This window comes from Arachis ipaensis, chromosome B08 (assembly GCF_000816755.2).
Source record: "Arachis ipaensis cultivar K30076 chromosome B08, Araip1.1, whole genome shotgun sequence".
Classification (NCBI taxonomy): Eukaryota; Viridiplantae; Streptophyta; class Magnoliopsida; order Fabales; family Fabaceae; genus Arachis; species Arachis ipaensis.
Genome location: NC_029792.2, coordinates 28,737,770 through 28,745,528, shown reverse-complemented (window position 1 = coordinate 28,745,528; position 7,759 = coordinate 28,737,770).

The window sequence follows — 7,759 nt, the reverse complement described above, 5'->3', positions numbered from 1 at the left end:
AAAAAGCTTATGCTTTTACCACACCAAACTTAGAATATTGCTCGCCCTCGAGCAAGAGAGGAAAGAATAGATGAAGAAGAAGAAGAAGATATGGAGGAGAGGGGGGAGGGGTGTATTCGGCGAAGAAGGGGAAGAGAGGGTTGTGTTGTGTGAAAATGAAGAAGAATGGAGGGCATTATATAGGGAAGGGAGGGGGGGTAAGGTTCGGCCATAAGGGTGGGTTTTGGGTGGAAAATTGATTTTGAATTTTGAAGGTAGGTGGGGTTTATGAGGTAGGTTTATGGGGAAGAGTGGATGGATGTGAGTGGTGAAGTGGTTATAGGGAAGAGAGATTGAGGTGATTGGTGAAGAGTTTTGGGGAAGAGTGTTTATGGGATTGTGTGAAAGAGGGGTGAGAAGAAGTGAGTGGAGGTAGGTGGGGATCCTGTGGGGTCAACAGATCCTGAGGTGTTCAAGGATTTACAACCTTGCACCAAATTAGGCATGCAAAATACCCTTGCACACAACTCTGGGCGTTCAGCGCCAGATTGGTGCTTGTTCTGGGCGTTGAACGCCCATTTGTTGCCCATTTCTGGCGTTGAACGCCAGAACCATGCTTGTTCTGGGCGTTCAGCGTCGGTTCTTCTCCAGGGTGTAATTCTGGCGTTCAAACGCCCATATGCTGCCCATTTTGGGCGTTCAGCACCAGAACCATGCTCTGTTCTGGCGTTGAATGCCAGCCAGATGCTTCTTACTGGCATTTAAATGCCAGTAAGGTCTTCCTCCAGGGTGTGATTTTTCTTCTGCTGTTTTTGATTCCGTTTTCAATTTTTATATTTATTTTGTGACTCCACATGATCATGAACCTAATAAAACATGAAAGAACAAGAAAAATAAAATTAGATAAATAAAAATTGGGTTGCCTCCCAACAAGCGCTTCTTTAATGTCAATAGCTTGACAGTGGGCTCTCATGGAGCCTCACAGATGTTCAGAGCATTGTTGAGACTTCCCAACACCAAACTTAGAGTTTGGATATGGGAGTTCAACACCAAACTTAGAGTTTGGTTGTGGCCTTCCAACACCAAACTTAGAGTTTGACTATGGGGGCTCTGGTTGACTCTGTTTTGAGAGAAGCTTACTGTGCCTCTTTTCCATGTTTACAGACGGGTAACCTTGAGTTGTAAACACAAGGGAGTCCTCATTCAATTGAAGGACTAATTCACCTCTGTCAACATCAATCACAGTTCTTAACTGAAAAGGATCTTCAGATGGAAGTCCATGAAACTTGCAGTTCTGCTGCATCAGAGAAACTAATTGAGGTTTCAGCTCAAAATTGTTTGCTCCAATGGTGGGGATGGAGATGCTTCTTCCATGTAAATTAGAATTAGGTGCAGTAAAATCACCAAGCATCCTCCTTGCATTATTATTATTTTCGGCTGCCATCTCCTCTTTTTGTTCGAAAATTTCTGAAAGGTGCTTGCTGGATTGTTGTAATTTAGCTTCTTTTAGTTTCTTCTTCAGAGTCCTTTCAGGTTCTGGATCTGCTTCAACAAGAATGTTCTTGTCCTTGCTCCTGCTCATATGAAAAAGAGGGATAGAAAAATAATAATAGGGATCCTTTTTACCACAGGTATAGAGGTTCCCCTGTGTGAGTAGAAGAAGAAAACAATGTAATGTAAAGAAAGAAACACAAGGGTAAGGAGAGCAGAGATATGGGATGAAGAGAGGTTTTAGTAGATGAATAAATAAATTATGAATTCCAGGAATCTTGTATTCTTAGTCTAAAGCTCCAATCCGAGGGTTAGGCATGGCTTAATAGCCAGCCAAGCTTTAGTATGTAACTCAGACATGCCACGACTGACATTCCAATTAACTTGCCTCTATGCTGATGGTTGGAAGCACCTATCAAAAAGAATTAGACATGGCTTTACAGCCAGCCAGGCTTCAACATGCTTCATGAAACTCTAGAATTCATTCTTAAAAATTCTGAAGAAAATTATATTTTTGAAAAGATTTATTTATTTTTTTTGAAAACATATGAGAAATTTTTGAAAGGTTTTTGAAAAATTTTTGAAAATAAAACAAAAAGAAAATTGCCCAATCTGAGCAACAAGATGAACCGTCAGTTGTCCAAACTCGAACAATCCCCGGTAACGGCGCCAAAAACTTGGTGCACAAAATTGTGATCTCAGGCAACATCGCTAGAAACTCTGTACGCACGTCTTAATAAATCGTTTTTCATTTACAACTTTGATACAACTAACCAGCAAGTGCACTGGGTCGTCCAAGTAATAAACCTTACGTGAGTAAGGGTCGATCCCACGGAGATTGTTGGTATGAAGCAAGCTATGGTCACCTTGTAAATCTCAGTCAGGCGGATATAAAATAGTTATGGAGTTTTCGAACATAAATAATAAATAGATAGAAAATAAGGATAGAAACACTTATGTATATCATTGCTGAGAATTTCAGATAAGTGTATAGAGATGCTTTCGTTCCTCTGAACCTCTGCTTTCCTGCTGTCCTCATCCAATCAATCTTACTCCTTTCCATGGCTGGCTTTATGTAAGGACATCACCGTTGTCAATGGCTACTTTTTATCCTCTCTGGAAAATGGTCCGATGCGCTGTCACTGCATGGCTAATCGTCTGGAGGCATCACCCTTGTCAATGGCTGCATCCCATCCTCTTGTGAAAATGGTCCAAATGCTCTGTCAGCACGGCTAATCATCTGAGGTTCTCGATCATACTGGAATAGGATTCATCCTCCTTTTGCGTCTGTCACTACGCCCAGCACTCGCGAGTTTGAAGTTCGTCACAGTCATTCAATCCCAGAGTCCTACTCGGAATACCACAGACAAGGTTTAGACTTTCCGGACTCTCATGAATGCCGCCATCAATCTAGCTTATACCACGAAGATTCTGATTAAGAGATCCAAGAGATACTCATTCAATCTAAGGTAGAACGGAAGTGGTTGTCAGGCACGCGTTCATAGGGAATGATGATGATTGTCACGTTCATCACATTCAGGTTGAAGTGCGAATGAATATCTTAGAAGCGGAATAAGTTGAATTGAATAGAAAAACAGTAGTACTTTACATTAATCTTTGAGGAACAGCAGAGCTCCACACCTTAATCTATTGAGTGCAGAAACTCTACCGTATGAAAATACATAAGTGATAATGGTTCAGGAATGGCCGAATGGCCAGCCTCCATGAAAGTCTAAGATAGCATAAAACTGATCAAAGATGTCTAATACAATAGTAAAAAGTCCTATTTATAATAAACTAGTTACTAGGGTTTACAGAAGTAAGTAATTGATGCATAAATCCACTTCCGGGGCCCACTTGGTGTGTGCTTGGGCTGAGCTTATATGTTACACGTGTAGAGGTCAATCTTGGAGTTGAACGCCAGTTTGTAACGTATTTCTGGCGTTCAACTCTGGCTTGTAACGTGTTTCTGGCGTTTAACTCCAGACAGCAGCATAGAACTGGCGTTCAACGCCCTTTTACGTCATCTAAACTCGGCCAAAGTATGGACTATTATATATTGCTGGAAAGCCCTAGATGTGTACTTTCCAACGCAATTGGAAGTGCGCCATTTTAAGTTTTGTAGCTCCAGAAAATCCACTTTGAGTGCAGGGAGGTCATAATCCAACAGCATCAGCAGTCCTTCTTCAACCTCTGAATCTGATTTTTGCTCAAGTCCCTCAATTTCAGCCAGAAAATACCTGAAATCATAGAAAAATACACAAACTCATAGTAAAGTCCAGAAATGTGAATTTAACATAAAAACTAATGAAAACATCCCTATAAGTAACTAGATTCTACTAAAAACATACTAAAAACAATGCCAAAAAGCGTATAAATTATCCGCTCATCATCATCCCAACACCATGGCGGACGACCATGACAACGACCACGATTCAGATCTAGAAGATAGAACGCCGCACAAAAACGCGGACACTACACTGAAAGATACCCCGGAATCCAACGGGGACAAAGACTCACCAAATCCGGGAGCAATAGAAGCGCTCCAAGATCGCTTAAAGCAACTCGAAAAAGAAACCCAACAACAACGAGAGATCGGAAAAGATCTACAAAGAGAGGTACGGCGACGTCGGGAATTGGCAGAAAAACTACAGCAATTGGAAGCCGATCTCATGTTGAAAGCTCCTCAGACCAATCCTGAAGAAAATTCGCGCAAAGAGCAAGACCCGTTCACCAGGAAAATCATGAAAACCAAAATTTCAAAAGACTTTAAACTCCCGGATATGACCTTGTATGATAGCACCACGGACCCCAACTACCATCTTAGCAATTTCAGAAGCAGAATGTACCTCACTGACACCCCAGATGCTGTTCGCTGTAAAGCCTTTCCAACAACTCTCACGAAGACAGCAATCAGATGGTTCGACAACCTACCTCCCAAATCCATCTCAAACTTTGACGACCTAGCCAAAAAATTCCTAGCCAGGTTCTCCATCCAAAAAAATAAGGCCAAGCACGCCCCCAGTTTACTAGGGATCAAGCAAGGAGATCGGGAGTGCCTCCGCAACTACATGGAGAGATTCAACAAAACATGCATGGAATACAAAGCTTACCAACAGAGGCCGCCATCATGGGACTCATCAACGACCTACGAGAGGGACCTTTTAGCCAATCTATATCAAAGAAGTACCCTACCTCCTTAGACGAAGTACAGGAGCGAGCAGAAAAATACATCAATATGGAAGAAAATGCTCGGTTGGGAGAAACCTCCAAATCTGGGGCCCCCTACCGAGATAAAGACAAGGAATCCAAAAGGAAAGAAGATCGGTAAGGGGAGAAAATAAAAAATACCACAATTACACTCCTCTCAAGGTATCCCTAGTTGACGTATACAAAGAAGTCTGCCATACGGAGAAAATACCCCCAGCTCGGCCACTCAAAGGCAAAAGAGGGGGAAGAAATCGGAATGAGTATTGCGAATACCATCGAGTGCGAGGTTACTCCAACAATGAGTGCTTCGATTTAAAGAACATCATAGAAAAGTTGGTGAGGGAAGGAAAACTAGATCGGTTTCTAGCAACTCGAGATGATGATCAAAGAAAAAGACGAAGGGACGAAGATATCGAACGAACCACGCGGTCACCTCGTACACCAGAAAAACACGTCCACATGATACATGGCGGATTCGCAGGGGGAGGAATCTCCAAATCATCTCGTAAAAGATATCTCAAAGAAGTATATCATGTCGAAGGAAAGGAGGTAGCACCCGACATCCCTGCAATCATGTTCACTAAAGAGGACGCATCTGGAATCATCTCGGGACACGACGACCCCATGGTCATTACCATCATACTGGAAAACGCCAATCTCCATCGCACACTAATATATCAAGGAAGCTTCGCCGACATCTTATTCAAAACAGCTTTTGACAAACTCGGTTTAGAAGACAAGGAGCTTAAGGCATACCCGAACAGTCTGTTCGGACTGGGAGATACCCCGGTACAACCATTAGGATACATATCACTACATACAACCTTCGGAAAAGGGAACCAATCCAGGACCCTCAAAATAGACTACATTGTGGTTGACGTAAGTTCAGCCTACAATGCTCTAATAGGTCGGACAACACTCAATCAACTCAGCGCAATAGTCTCGACCCCACATCTATGCATGAAATTCCCAACTACAGAAGGGATAGCTACAATAAAAGTAGATCAAAAGATGGCGCGCCATTGTTATAACGAAAGTCTAAACCTTAGAGGCAGAGGAGAAGAGTTTCATACAATTGAGCTTGGCGGAGTGCAGCGACGAGAGGAACTCCGTCCACAGCCAGAAGGCAAGATAGAGAAGGTTCAGATCGGAGACACCTCGGACAAAACAACTAATATCGGAACAATCCTAAGTGGAGACTCAAAAGAATTACTGATACAATTCTTATGCAATAATGTCAATCTATTCGCATGGAAAGCCGTAGACATGCCAGGCATAGACCCCAAGCTAATGTGCCACAAGTTGGCGGTCTATCCAGGATCTCGGTCGGTGCAGCAGAGACAGACACATTACTGTCCGACCTGACTCAAGTGTTCGACACTATAAGGAAGCACGACATGCGACTCAATCCTGCAAAATGCACCTTCGCGGTAGAAGCAGGCAAATTCCTAGGTTTTATGCTCACGCAAAGAGGAATTGAAGCAAACCCGGATAAATGCCAAGCCATACTCAACATGAAGAGCCCCACCTGTGTCAAAGAAGTTGATGCCAGGGCATCTTGGCCAGTTTCACTGACCTTTTCTTTACTGTTTTTAGGTTAGTTTCATGCATTTCCTTAGGAAATAAGTTAGTTTTGGGTAGATATTCACTTACACCTTGACTCAAGCATACATTGTACATTTTACATTATTTCATGAGGATTTTACATAAGTTTAGTGACAAATTGTATGTTGCATTGCCCATGACTTGGACTAGAACTTTGATGCACTCTATTGCTTAATTTCAGGACCAAAGGAAGCAAGGAAAGGGAGGAAACTTGCAAGGTTAATGAGAACAGTGATTGCCAATGACACTCTCATAGCCATCATTGCCCACGTTAAGAGTCACGTTAACTAAGTTAACGTGAACTCTAACGTGGAAAAGGGAAGTTGAGCCAACGTTAGTGACACTTAACATTGTCACTAACATTGGCAAACACTCATGAGTGGTCACGTTAGAGCCCACGTTAACCTAGTTAATTAACGTGGCCTCTAACGTTAAAGGGGGAAGAAAAGCCAACGTTAGTGACATTCAACATTGTCACTAACGTTGGCCTAAGGATGCAACACACCACATTAACTGGTTAACGTGGGAGTTTAACGTGGGAGCTAACGTAAGAAGTGAGAGTTATCACCAACGTTAGTGACACTCAATATTGTCACTAACGTTGGAAGCAACCACACAACCCCCCAAATCAAGATTTGAGAGATTGAATTTGTAATTCAATCACTTAAGATTGCCAAGGAGATCAATGAGTGCATTGATTGAGGAAGAGATGAAAATGAACTTGATCCAGAGAATCGCAAGATCTCCTAAGCCCAATGAACTCCCCTTCTCTGATCTTACCCGTTCTCTTTAATTTCTGCCATTTACTTTTATGAGCAAATCCCCTATTCCCATTTACAATTCTGTAATTTACTTTCAGTCACTTGCTTCCAGTCCTTTAATTCTAGCATTTACTTTTCTGTTATTTACATTCCCGCCATTTTATTTTCTGCAACTCTCAACCCAAATTCTGGATTCGCTCAACTAGAATATTCTTCTAATTAAAGTTGCTTGATCAATCAATCCCTGTGGGATTCGACCTCACTCTATTGTGAGTTTTTACTTGACGACAAATTTGGTACACTTGCCGAAGGGAGATTTGTTGCGAGACAAGTTTTCCGTGCATCAAGTTTATGGCGCCGTTGCCGGGGATTGATTGTGCATCAACAATGATTAAATTGGAAGATTACTAGATTGAACATTTTTATTTTGTGAATTTCATTTTCTGTTTGAGTGATTTACTTTTTGTTTTAGTTAAACTTCTTCCCTTCCCCCTCTAATCTTTTGTTCTTCTTTGTTACTTTCAATTCTGTTTGCTAACCCACTAACTGTTTGATATATTGCATCACCCACAACTAACAGTAATTCTGACACAAATACTTTCTGCACCTATCTTTTCTTGCTTGCACTTGATGGTTGTATGACAGGGAGAAGAAGCGGGGCTTCAACTTCCTTCGATTCTGAACCTGAGAGGACCTTCCTTAGATTAAGGAGG